General features: G+C 36.5%; 1 long non-coding RNA gene across 1 annotated transcript in view; it reads left to right on the forward strand.

Annotated features, from left to right (window-relative positions):
* LOC123833985 (uncharacterized) overlaps positions 1-12,863 on the forward strand; it is a 320,764-nt gene that overhangs the window by 49,487 nt on the left and 258,414 nt on the right. The window contains exons 3-4 of the long non-coding RNA XR_010413335.1: positions 5,512-5,589; positions 8,746-8,855. This is a non-coding gene — a long non-coding RNA (uncharacterized LOC123833985). The remainder of the gene's footprint in view (positions 1-5,511; positions 5,590-8,745; positions 8,856-12,863) is intronic.

Raw genomic sequence — 12,863 nt, forward strand, 5'->3', positions numbered from 1 at the left:
GGGAATACTGCACATAGAATTCATGGCTTTTTTCCCATGATTCTTTAGTCTTTCAAAGTTAATTTTTTTTAAACTTTCTTTTTCTTTCTTTTTTTTCTTGAATTTTTCTTTTTCCCTTTTTTAACCAACATCTTGTCAATCCCTTTTTTTTTAAAAATCTTTTTTATTTTTCATTTTTAGAGTCATATTCTATCCCATCACAGTAGTTAACCTTATTTTTGGTATATATATATAAGTTGTTCTGTCTTTAAAATTTTGGGATACAGTTTCTTCTAACAGACCAAAATATACCCTAAATCTCTAGTGTATGGCTTTGTTCTAGTCTCCTGCCTGATCATATTCTCTCCCTTTTTTTTTAATCCTCTTCTTTCTTTTTTCAACCAACTTTTTATCAATTCCTTTTATAAAATCTTTTATAATTTTCATCTTTACAGTCATATTCCATCCCTTCATCATATTTACCCTTATTTTTGTACATATATGTTTTTCTTTCTTAAAAATTTTGGGAGGTGCTTTCTTCTGACACACCAAAATACACCCAAAATCTAGTATGTGGCACTGATCTATGCACCAGCCTGATCATATTTGATCATATTCTGTTTTTTGTTTGTTTGTTTTTATCTTTTTCTTTTTTTTTTTTTCTTTTTTCTTTCTTTCCCTTTCGTTTCCCCCAGTTTCAGGTCTCCTCTGATTTATTAGTGTATATTCTGGGGGGTGGGGGGGGGTCGTTGTTACCCTGTTAGTATTTTGTTCTCTCATTCATCTCTTCTCCTCTGTACAAAATGACAAGACAGAAAAAACCACCTCAAAGAAAAGAACAAGAGGCAGTACCGACTGCCACGGACATAATCAATATGGACATTAGTAAGATGTCGGAACTAGACTTCAGAATGATGATTTTAAAGATACTAGCTGGGCTTGAAAAAAGCATAGAAGATACTAGAGAATCCCTTTCTGGAAAAATAAAACAGCTAAAATCTAACCAAGTTGAAATAAAAAAAGCTATTAATGAGGTGCAATAAAAAATGGAGGCTCTAACTGCTAGGATAAATGAGGCAGAAGAGAGAATTGGTGATATAGAAGACCAAATGAGGGAGAATAAAAAAGCTGAGAAAAAGAGAGATAAAAAACTACTGGATCACGAGGGCAGAATTCGAGAGATAAGTGATACCATAAGATGAAACCATATTAGAATAATTGGGATCCCAGAAGAAGAAGAAAGAGAGAGGGGGGCAGAAGGTACATTGGAGCAAATTATAGCAGAGAACTTCCCTAATCTGGGGAAGGAAACAGGCATCAAAACCCAGGAGGCACAGAACCCCCTCAAAATCAATAAAAATAGGTCAACACCCCGACATCTAATAGTAAAACTTATGAGTCTCATAGACAAAGAGAAAATCCTGAAAGCAGCTCGAGAGAAGAAATCTGTAACCTACAAGGGTAGAAACATTAGACTGACAACAGACCTAACCACAGAGACCTGGCAGGCCAGAAAGGACTGGCATGATATATTCAGAGCACTAACTGAGAAAAATATGCAGCAAAGAATACTATATCCAGCTAAGCTGTCATTGAAAATAGAAGGAGAGATAAAAAACTTCCAGGACAAACAAAAACTAAAGGAATTTGCAAACACAAAACCAGCCCTACAGGAAATCTTGAAACAGGTCCTCTAAGCAAAGAGAGAGCCTAAAAGTAACATAGACCAGAATAGAACACAGACAATATACAGTAACAGTCACCCTACAGGCAATACAATGGCACTAAATTCCTATCTTTCAATAGTTACCCTGAATGTAAATGGGCTAAATGCCCCAATCAAAAGACACAAGGTATCAGATTGGATAAAAAAACAAGACCCATCGATATGCTGTCTGCAAGAGACTCATTTTAGAACCAAAGACACCCCCAGATTGAAAGTGAGGGGGTGGAAAACCATTTACCATGCTAATGGACACCAAAAGAAAGCTGGGGTGGCAATCCTTATATCAGACAAACTAGATTTTAAACCAAAGACTATAATAAGAGATAAGGAAGGACACTGTATCATACTTAAAGGGTCTATCCAACAAGAAGATCTAACAATTGTAAATATCTATGCCCCTAACATGGGAGCAGCCAATTATATAAGCCAATTAATAACAAAAGCAAAGAAACACATCGAGAACAATACAATAATAGTGGGCGACTTTAACACCCCCCTCACTGAAATGGACAGATCATCTAAGGAAAAGATCAACAAGGAAGTAAAGACTTTAAGTGACACACTGGACCAAATGGACTTCACAGATATATTCAGAACATTCCATCCCAAAGCAACAGAATACACATTCTTCTCTAGTGCCCATGGAACATTCTCCAGAATAGATCACATCCTAGGTCACAAATCAGGTCTTAACTGGTACCAAAAGATTGGGATCATTCCCTGCATATTTTCAGACCACAATGCTTTGAAGCTAGAACTCAATCACAAGAGGAAAGTTGGAAGAACTCAAATACATGGAGGCTAAAGAGCATCCTACTAAAGAAAGAATGGGTCAACCAGGAAATTAAAGAAGAATTTAAAAAATTCATGGAAACAAATGAAAATGAAAACACAACTGTTCAAAATCTTTGGGATGCAGCAAAGGCGGTCCTAAGAAGAAAGGATATAGCAATACAAGTCTTTCTCAAGAAACAAGAAAGGTCTCATATACACAACCTAACCCTACACCTAAAGGAGCTGGAGAAAGAACAGCAAGTAAAGCCTAAACCCAGCAGGAGAAGAGAAATAGTAAAGATCACAGCAGAAATCAATGAAATAGAAACCAAGAAAACAATAGAACAGATCAACGAAACTAGGAGCTGGTTCTTTGAAAGAATTAACAAGATTGATAAACCCCTGGCCAGACTTATCAAAAAGAAAAGAGAAATGACCCAAATAAATAAAATCATGAATGAAAGAGGAGAGATCACAACTAACACCAAAGAAGTACAAACAATTATTAGAACATATTATGAGCAAATATATGCCAGCAAATTAGATAATTTGGAAGAAATGGATGCATTCCTAGAGATGTATCAACTACCAAAACTGAACCAGGAAGAAATAGAAAACCTGAACAGACCTATAACCACTAAGGAAATTGAAGCAGTCATCAAAAACCTCCCAACAAACAAAAGCCCAGGGCCAGATGGCTTCCCAGGGGAATTCTACCAAACATTTAAAGAAGATTACCTATTCTTCTGAAACTGTTCCAAAAAATAGAAATGGAAGGAAAACTTCCAGACTCGTTTTATGAGGCCACCATTACCTTGATCCCCAAACCAGACAAAGACCCCATCAAAAGGTTACAAACCAATATCCTTGATGAACATGGATGCAAAAATTCTCACCAAAATACTAGCCAGTAGGATCCAACAGTACATTAAAAGGATTATTCACCACGACCAAGTGGGATTTATCCCTGGGTTGCAAGGTTGGTTCAACATCCGCAAATCAATCAATGTGATACAATACATTAATAAAAGAAAGAACAAGAACCATATGATCCTCTCAGTAGATGCAGAAAAAGCATTTGACAAAGTACAGCATCCTTTCTTGATCAAAACTCCTCAGAGTATAGGGATAGAGGGTACATACCTCAATATCATAAAAGCCATCTATGAAAAACCCACAGCGTATATCATTCTCAATGGGGAAAAACTGAGAGCTTTTCCCCTAAGGTCAGGAACTTGGCAGGGATGTCCTCTATCACCACTGCTATTCAACATAGTATTAGAAGTCCTAGCCACAGCAATCAGACAACAAAAAGAAATAAAAGGCATCCAAATCAGCAAAAAAGAAGTCAAACTCTCACTCTTTGCAGATGATATGATACTTTATGTGGAAAACCCAAATACTCCACCTCAAAACTGCTAGAACTCATACAGGAATTCAGTAAAGTGGCAGGATATAAAATCAATGCACAGAAATCAGGAAGGGCAAGGGAAGCAAGGGCAAAAATGAACTATTGGGACTTCATCAAGATAAAAACCTTCTGCACAGCAAATGAAACAGTCAACAAAACCAAAAGAAAACCAACCAAATGGGAGAAAATATTTGCAAATGACATATCAGATAAAGGGCTAGTATCCAAAATCTATAAAGAACTTATTAAACTCAACACCCAAAGAACAAATGATCCAATCAAGAAATGGGCAGAAGACATGAACAGACATTTTTCCAAAGAAGACATCCAAATGGCCAACAGACACATGAAAAAGTGCTCAACATCACTCGGCCTCAGGGAAATCCAAATCAAAACCTCAATGAGATACCACCTCACACCAGTCAGAATGGCTAAAATTAACAAGTCAGGAAATGACAGATGTTGGCGGGGATGCGGGGAAAGGGGAACCCTCCTACACTATTGGTGGGAATGCAAGCTGGTGCAACCACTCTGGAAAACAGTATGGAGATTCCTCAAAAAGTTGAAAATAGAGCTGCCCTATGACCCAGCAATTGCACTAGTGGGTATTTACCCCAAAGATATAAATATAGGGATCCAAAAGGGTATGTGCACCCCGATGTTTATAGCAGCAGTGTCCATAATAGCCAAACTATGGAAAGAGCCAAGATGTCCTCAACAGATGAATGGATAAAGAAGATGTGGTAGATATATACAATGGAATATTATGCAGCCATCAAAAGGAATGAAATCTTGCCATTTGCAATGACATGGATGGAACTGGAGGGTATTATGCTGAGCAAAATAAGTCAATCAGAGAAAGACATGTATCATATGACCTCACTGATATGAGGAATTCTTAATCTCAGGAAACAGACTGAGGGTTGCTGGAGTGGTGGGGGGTGGGAGGGATGGGGTGGCTGGGTGATAGACATTGGGGAGGGTATGTGTTATGGTGATGCTGTGAATTGTGTAAGACTGTTGAATCACAGACCTATACCTCTGAAACAAATAATACATTATATGTTAAAAAAAAAAAAGAAGAAGAAGAAGAAGGAGAAGGAGAAGAAGAAGATAGCAGGAACGGGAAATTGAAGTGGGGGGAATTGGAGGGGGAGATGAACCATGAGAGACTATGGACCCTGAGAAACAAACTGAGGGTTCTAGAGGGGAGGGGTGTGGGGGGATGGGTTAGCCTGGTGATGGGTATTAAAGAGGGCACGTATTACATGGAGTACTGCGTGTTATATGCAAACAATGAACCATGGAACACTACATCAAAAACTAATGATGTAATGTATGGTGATTAACATAACATAATAAAAAAAATTTATTTTGGCAAAAAAAAAAAATTCAGTCTCTTACTTCTTTAGTTTTCTCTCTCTCTTTTTCTCTTCCCTGTACCCTGCCCCAACCACAATATAAATCAGCACAGACAACAATGTGGGATTTGACAGTAATTGCTATTAGTTTTGAATAATGAATACATACCAAGACTTGGGCATTACAAAAGTTGTTGTATTGTACATTATACTTTTTTTAGGATATCCTTAGGTATATTTGTGTTTTCTCTATCTTACAGCCTATCTCATACCGGTCTGCATAGAACTTTTGGAATATCCCACCAATAAGATGACTGTGTTCTGTACAGACTTATTTGGTAAGGTATGGGTTACAGAGTCTTGCATATGTCTCTTCAGAAATAAGGCTGAAATGTAGGTGCTACCTATACACAAAACAGCTCAAGACTGTCTCTAACTTGCTATAAATGAAGAAAAGTACTGATTTTCACTACTTATAAGGTGCATTTTCTCATAGCTAAGTATATCCTCAGAGATGTTTAAATAAAAAGTTTTCCTTAAGTCATAAGAAATCTTAATAAGCAAGAAACATTTATTACATAAAACATTATATTTAAGTTTCCATAGAATTGTACCTGAAACTTTATAAACTCAATCTATTCCTTAAGCTCTGAAGAAGATGGGTGGGTATTTCTATAGAATGCTCTTTCAGCTTAGCATTTGTCAGCAGGACAATTCAACTTGAATGTCTTTTCCACATGGCATTGTTATCAGAAATAGCCCTATCTTTTTTGAACCCCAGGTCTTGCTGCTTCAGGACATAAAAAGTATTTCATGCACTAAACTACCTCATTTTATCTATTGTAACTAAAAATCAACTAGTCCAGAGGGACTCAGGTAAACGCGAGCACAAATGTATTTAATATGTTGCCCCACTAACCTTCAGCACCAATGGAGACTATATACAATGATGGCATATACATTTTTTAAACATTTTTTTGTCCAGGTAATTTTATGTATATGTAATAAAAAAGTGAAAAAATATATATGGTAAGGTGAGAGTAAGTCTTCTTCCCATTACCCCCAGCCATATAGCACCATCTCCAGAGGCAATTACCATATCCAAACTTTCTCTATCCTACCAGAGATATTATGCACATGTGTGAGTTTATGTACATGACCATTGCTTTGACACAAATGGTGGCAAATAATATACAGTGTTTTGCATCTTGCTTTTTCATTTAATATATCTTGGAGTTGTTGCATATCAGCTCATGTAGATCTGCCTCATTCCACTTAATTGCTGCTTAGGATTCCATTATTTCATTGCACTGTAATTTATTTACCAGATCTCTATTAATGGAAGTTCATGTTATCTCCAGCTTTTTGCTAATACAGACAAAATGCTCTGGTGAATAAACTTTGAGTATGTATGGGAATATTTGTCAGATAAATTTCTGGAAGCAGAATTGCTGGGTTAAAGACAGGGAATGTACAAAAAGGCATTTTTGAGTAAAATCTCAGAAATGATCAGAGATTTTGTTCCTTAGCTTAGCTCTATGTCTGTCTTTCTTCGTTCTGTCTCTTTCCTAGGGATTCCTTAGCTGAGACTATAGTACATCTCATTCTACTTTATTTCTAGTACAATGAATTCTTTTGTCTTTTTATTCTATCTGTTCCATCAACCATCAAATCTGGATCAACCAAAAAACATCTGCCTTCTTCGCTACTACACCTAGACTGCTAACTGTTTGGGGGAGACACATGTAATTTGGCTCTATTAGAAACTTATGTTTTCTAAGATCATTTAGAGACTCCATTATACTCAGAAATCCTTTTACCTACACCTATCTTATTGTCCTACTTTCAGTATTGGCCATTCCACTAGCTGACTATATTTATAACTTTCTATCTTACTTGTACCACTACAGGAAATTGCTTGGTTTCCCACTTCTTAGAGAAACACAGTTCACTAGCTAAGAACCCCCTTAATTCCTCTTTTAACACTCAAAATTTCTACTTGAAATTCTCAGTGATCTCAAAACAAGAGTTTCCCTTTCACTATCCAGTGCTAATCTTGCAATGTACTCCTTATTCCCACTACCTCTCTACTGATTTTTTGTACTCTCTTGTATAAATAAATTCTTAAAAATCCACTCTCTACCCTTTATTCTCCTCCAGCTATTGCTTCCCATTTCTTCGCAAATATCATTCTTAAGAGAACAGGCCAAAGAATAGATATTGGTACCACTGTTTAAATTCCTATTCACTGAAGAATAGGTCCTGCCTCTACCACAACACCAAAACTACTGTTGCTATGATCTCCAGAAAGTGTCAAATTTCTAAGACTTTTGAGCAGTCTTGGGCATCATCATACTTGAATTTCCTCCCTTGATTTGCCTTGAACCCCAACCCCTCCAGCAAAATTTCTGTTGTTTTTATTATAATTTATCTTTTTGTTTTCCTTTCCTTTTTAAAAGTAAACTATTCTGATTTCTTTCTGACTTTAGGTCTTTAGGTCTATGTTCCCTAGGATTAAGTTCTCGTCAAGCTTTTCTTCTCACTTTTTTTTTGTTTGTTTCCTGTTATTATGGCATGAAGTCTAAATTCTTCACTCTAATTTTTTTAATTGAAGTATACTTGACACACAATGTTACATTAGGTTTAGGTGTACAGCATAGTGATTTCACAACTCTATACATTTTGCTATGCTCACAAGTGTTGCTACCATCTGTCACTGTACAACACTACATTACAATATCATTGACTATATTCCTTATGCTGTACCTGTCATCCCCAAGAGTTATTCATTCCATAACTGGAAGCTTGTACCTCCTACTCTCCTCTGCCCATTTTGCCTATTCTTCCAACCACTCTCATGTGGCAACCACCAGTTTGTTCTCTGTATTAATGGGTCTGTTTTTGCTTTTTTTATTTGCTTTGTCTTTTTTTTTTTTTAGGTTTTTTTTTTTTTTTAAGAGAGAGAGAGGGTGAGCATGAGCAAGCATGAGCAAGGTGGGATGGGCAGAGGGAGAAGCAGACTCCCTGATGAGCAGGGAGCCCAACGCAGGGTTCCATCCCAGGACCCCGAGATCATGACCTGAATCAAAGGCAGACACTTAACTGACTGAGCCACCCAGACGCCCCTGCTTTGTCTTTTAGATTACACATATAAGTGAAATCATATGGTATTTGTCTTTCTTTGTCTGACTTATTTTACTTAGCATGATGCCCTCTTAAGTTCATCAATGTTGTCACAAATGACAAGATCTCATTCTTTTTTATGGTTGAGTAATATTCCATCATATATATATGTTTATATATACACACCACATCTTCTTTATCCATGGGTCTATTGATGGACACTTATGTTGCTTCCATACCTTGACTATTGTAAACAATGCTGCAGTAAACATAGGAATGCATATATATTTTCAAATGAGTGTTTTCATTTTCTTTGGGTAAATACCAGTGGTGATCCTTTATTTTAAAAAACCTTGTCCCTTACTTTTTAGCTTCCTGATTCAATCATCTTCCTCTGCACTGAGCCAATGGCTAAGATGATGATGATCATAACAAAGTGAAGGAGGAGGAAGACTTAACCTGAGTAATAGCATATTTCAAGGTACAGAGGTTCTTCTTTTTTTTTTTTTTGTGGATGTTGTCATGAGGAATGTGAATTTTGGAAACACTGAACATATTCATTAAGTAGAGATAGAGAAAAGTTGTTGCTTCTGTATCCCATACTATGAAAGGAACATGTGGTCACCAAATGTAATGAAGTAGAACTCCAGGTTTTCACTGTTTTCAACTTTTGAACCTGTCTTTTGTCCCCAACCACCAGGTCCCTTTTGCATGTTACCCCCTCCCAGAATACACCCCACACCATTTCCAAGATGATGTTTTTAGACTCATGGCTGTATCTTCTTTTCTTTAGTCTTAGCCATTTGAAACAGAACTCCAATTTATAAAAGTTGTGAAGTATTTGGGGGTAATAATAGTGTCAGTTATTTTTTGTCTGTTCAGCTTTCTCAAACTTGAAGAAAATAAGCAATTTTGTGAAAATATGTAAATATGTATTATCTTCACCAGCTACTGCTTGACTTTCCTCTTCAGTCATTCTGGAACTCTGGGTCCAGTTCAAGCTCCTTTCCTGCTGGGCCTGTGTATATCCCCAGCTTTGGTCTCACATGCTGTAGACCATGTGCCCAGCTCCACTATTCCCTTTGCCAGATGCAGCCAGTTTTATAAATGAAATTATACATTTGAACCAGATGAGTTTGGCTTGGTGATTGGCCCTGTACATAGTCTACAATTTGGGTCAGACTTATGAACAGTTTGGTGAATTTGGCATCATATTTGGGGAAGTGTGGATTGTCTTAAAACTCCAGAGAGAAAGCTTTAGGATCTCAGACATTCCATCTTTTGTGGGCTTCCAGAAAAGGCCACCCTCAGCTGGCATGGAAGAGAGGGCTTATTTTCAAACTATTCAAGTCATGTTGTGACTAGAATTTGAAGTCTGGTACAAAACCATGAAAACTGAAGAGATAATTTGCACTGATCCTGGAATAAGCAGCTTCACTCTACTGTATAGTGACTCTGGTGTAGATGGTCCAGGAAGATATTTCTATCACCGAACCATAATTTTATGAAAGAGTTTACTTAAGCTATTTGTATTCCTTAGAATAAATGTCATTTCTAAAATGCGAGAAAAAATAAGTCCAAGTGAGTTAGTTGAGGGAAGACACTGGCCTGATCCCTTGTATCAATTAAAAGAGATTGGTAGGTTCCAAGGTATAGGATACCTCTGTGCTGCTGCTTGTTGGCTTTGGGAGGAATGAGACTTCAATTAGGATCTCAGTGCTAAGGCCTGAGAAATTTTCCATCCCACATTTTTAAAGAATCATAAAACAGCTTGAAAGAAAGCCTCACTCACTCACCCGGAAACCTCCACTGAAAATAAATAATTGAAACCATAGCTGAGCATGATTAATGAAGATACATTATAATAATTTATTATACTGTTTTTGGAGTGCTGTTTTTCCTCTATTTTTTCTCATCCGTCTCCTATATTACCTCTACTACTACTCTGGAGACTGAGCAAAATGCAGATGTTAAGAACATAAAGATATCAAAAAGTTAGTTTTGGCTGAGTTAGCAGTGACCACATTACAGATCTCAGATTTTCCCTCCCTTCATGTGGCTTTTTTGTAGGCTGGACAATAAATTTACTAGTATGAAGTTAATTCATATATGATCCAAACATGCTGCATTGGATAAAAGGGAGTAACTGTGGATAGGTCTGCAGGGAACTTCTAGATCAGACTCAAGTATGGATGGAGGGACCCTCAAATTTAGACGAAACTTTTCAAATCTGGCAAATGCTTTGCTAAAGACATTTGTAAAATTCTTAAAACAAATAAGAGAAAGTCCTCCTTGTGCCTAATTACCACATACATTTTCATAGAGGAAGTCTTATAAAGTAATTACAGTTCATTAATGCTGGTTCTATTCACCTGACTATATCTCTACCTTTTGGTTATGGTATTGCCTTTTTAACATTAAAGAACCTTCTAATTGCACCACCTACCCCTTGCATTTATAAAGCCTTGATGTTTAAAAGTGTTTAATTTCATACAGATGATCTAAATTCATCCTAAAATTGTGCTAAAATGGTGTTTCTTATTTAGATTGTTAAAGTTCTTGTCTAGCAAAGAAGGGCTCCTGTAGTTTTTTTATCTCAAAAGAGTATATTTAGAGCAATGATTCTGAACCTTGGCTTCACATTAGAATCATCTGAGGAGCTTTAAAATATTCTGATGTTCAGGCTGTACCCCAGACCACTTAAATCAGAATTTTAGGACATGGTACCATAGTACTTTCCCTAGATGATTTCAATGTGTAGAAATCATCCCTAGATAATTTCAAGGTTGAGACTACTGATTTAGAAAGGTAGCACATTGTGATGAAACCAGTTCCTTGGTTGGCATTCCATTTCCAGCACTAAATTCACTCATTCAAAAATATTTGAACATCTAATAAAAAAACAAAATTCCTAATATACACTGGTACATTCAATATATGGGTGGAATTGTTATAGTAATGATAATATCTATTAATAAAAGTATTTTATGAATGGCATTATACACATATAGAAAACAGATATATTAGTTTAATTAGATTGCATTTTAAGTGCCTTGCTATGCTTCACAGTTAAATTATGTATGCTGCATTCATAAGGATGACAAAACCAAATAGACATATCTCACCCACCTTTGAGCAGGTTTTTACCTTGTACTTCCCTTAAAGTGACTATTTTAATTTTACTTTGGATTATATACATATTATCTTTAGCAATGCAGGGAAAAATTTATTCTTTGTTACATGCTAAACTCTAAGCTTCTTGAAAATAGAAAATGTTTTCTTACTCATGCTGGCCTCCTTCTCTTAGCATGGTGCATCACTCTCCATGATGCTAGCATGTAACCTGTTTTCTATAGCCAATGTTATAAATAGGTTGCATTATATTGGTTTGGCCATATTGGGGAGGTGATTAAAGGTAGGATATTGGATGAATTATAAATTGTACATCCATTTGGCTGTGTGTGTGTGTGTGTGTGTGTGTGTTTGGAAAGAGATTTTCTATTAAAAGAAACTGTGCTTAGCTTAGTTTGTTCCTTGGCTCATGGTCTCTTGCAGTAGGCATTTTCCTTAGGGTTGTCAGAAGACTGATCTTGTGGGTGGTCTGCCATACTGAATTTGGGAACTAAGATCTCAGATCCAAGGCCCTCATCCCATAATGCCAGCAGACGGTACAGTCCATCAACACCTAATTACTTCCTAGTAGTTTGAACCCACAATCTTTTTTGGTTTGGTACCAGAATCAACTTCAGAAGATGTTGAAGAAAGAATGTCTGGAATTGGGAGCCTAAATATGTAGACTTTCCTTTGGGAGGTGATTGATCAGAAGAACATTTGTTATCCACAGTACTTACAAATGACAACTTTGAGGAGGAAAGGCTCTCTGACCTCATGGAAACTGTGCTGTCCACTAAAATTTCTGCTCTGATTGCTTTTTAATAAGAATTTGAGATGGAAACCAGTTAATTAAAAAGATATAGTCCTTTTAACTATCAACTGGCTGTACCTCTAACCACCCTGCACCAGACTGCACTTGCAGCTATGTCTCCACAGAACTGAATCCATGACCTGTTCTACAGTAACTTAGGGGAGACTTTAAAACAAGGGTAGGGAGTGTTTCTGAAAAATGGTCTTTTAAAACAAAGAAAATATTTTTTTAAAGAGTGATGAAATACAAGAGTATCCATAGTTTTTGCTTTTCTCTAATAAATTTATAGCCATGTAGAACATGATATAAAAATGCTAGGAACTATAAATGGGCTAAATTATTTTATTCTGCTATTATGGGGAAATCACTCTCAACAAATTTTATATCCTAATTAATATCACAAACCCCACAACACCCACAAAGACAAAAGCCATGTAAATCTATTTAGGAGGCAGAAGCAGAAAAATAGTGGTAGATAGATGACAACTTCCTCCTTCTCTTAATGCCCTAAGGAAACATATTGGTTTCCTATAGAGGGACTGACTAGCTTTCTTCTAATATGTA

Source organism: Mirounga angustirostris, unplaced genomic scaffold (genome assembly GCF_029215605.1).
Source record: "Mirounga angustirostris isolate CCGP_5_RB_7025 unplaced genomic scaffold, mMirAng1.0.hap1 SCAF_7, whole genome shotgun sequence".
NCBI classification, from domain to species: domain Eukaryota; kingdom Metazoa; phylum Chordata; class Mammalia; order Carnivora; family Phocidae; genus Mirounga; species Mirounga angustirostris.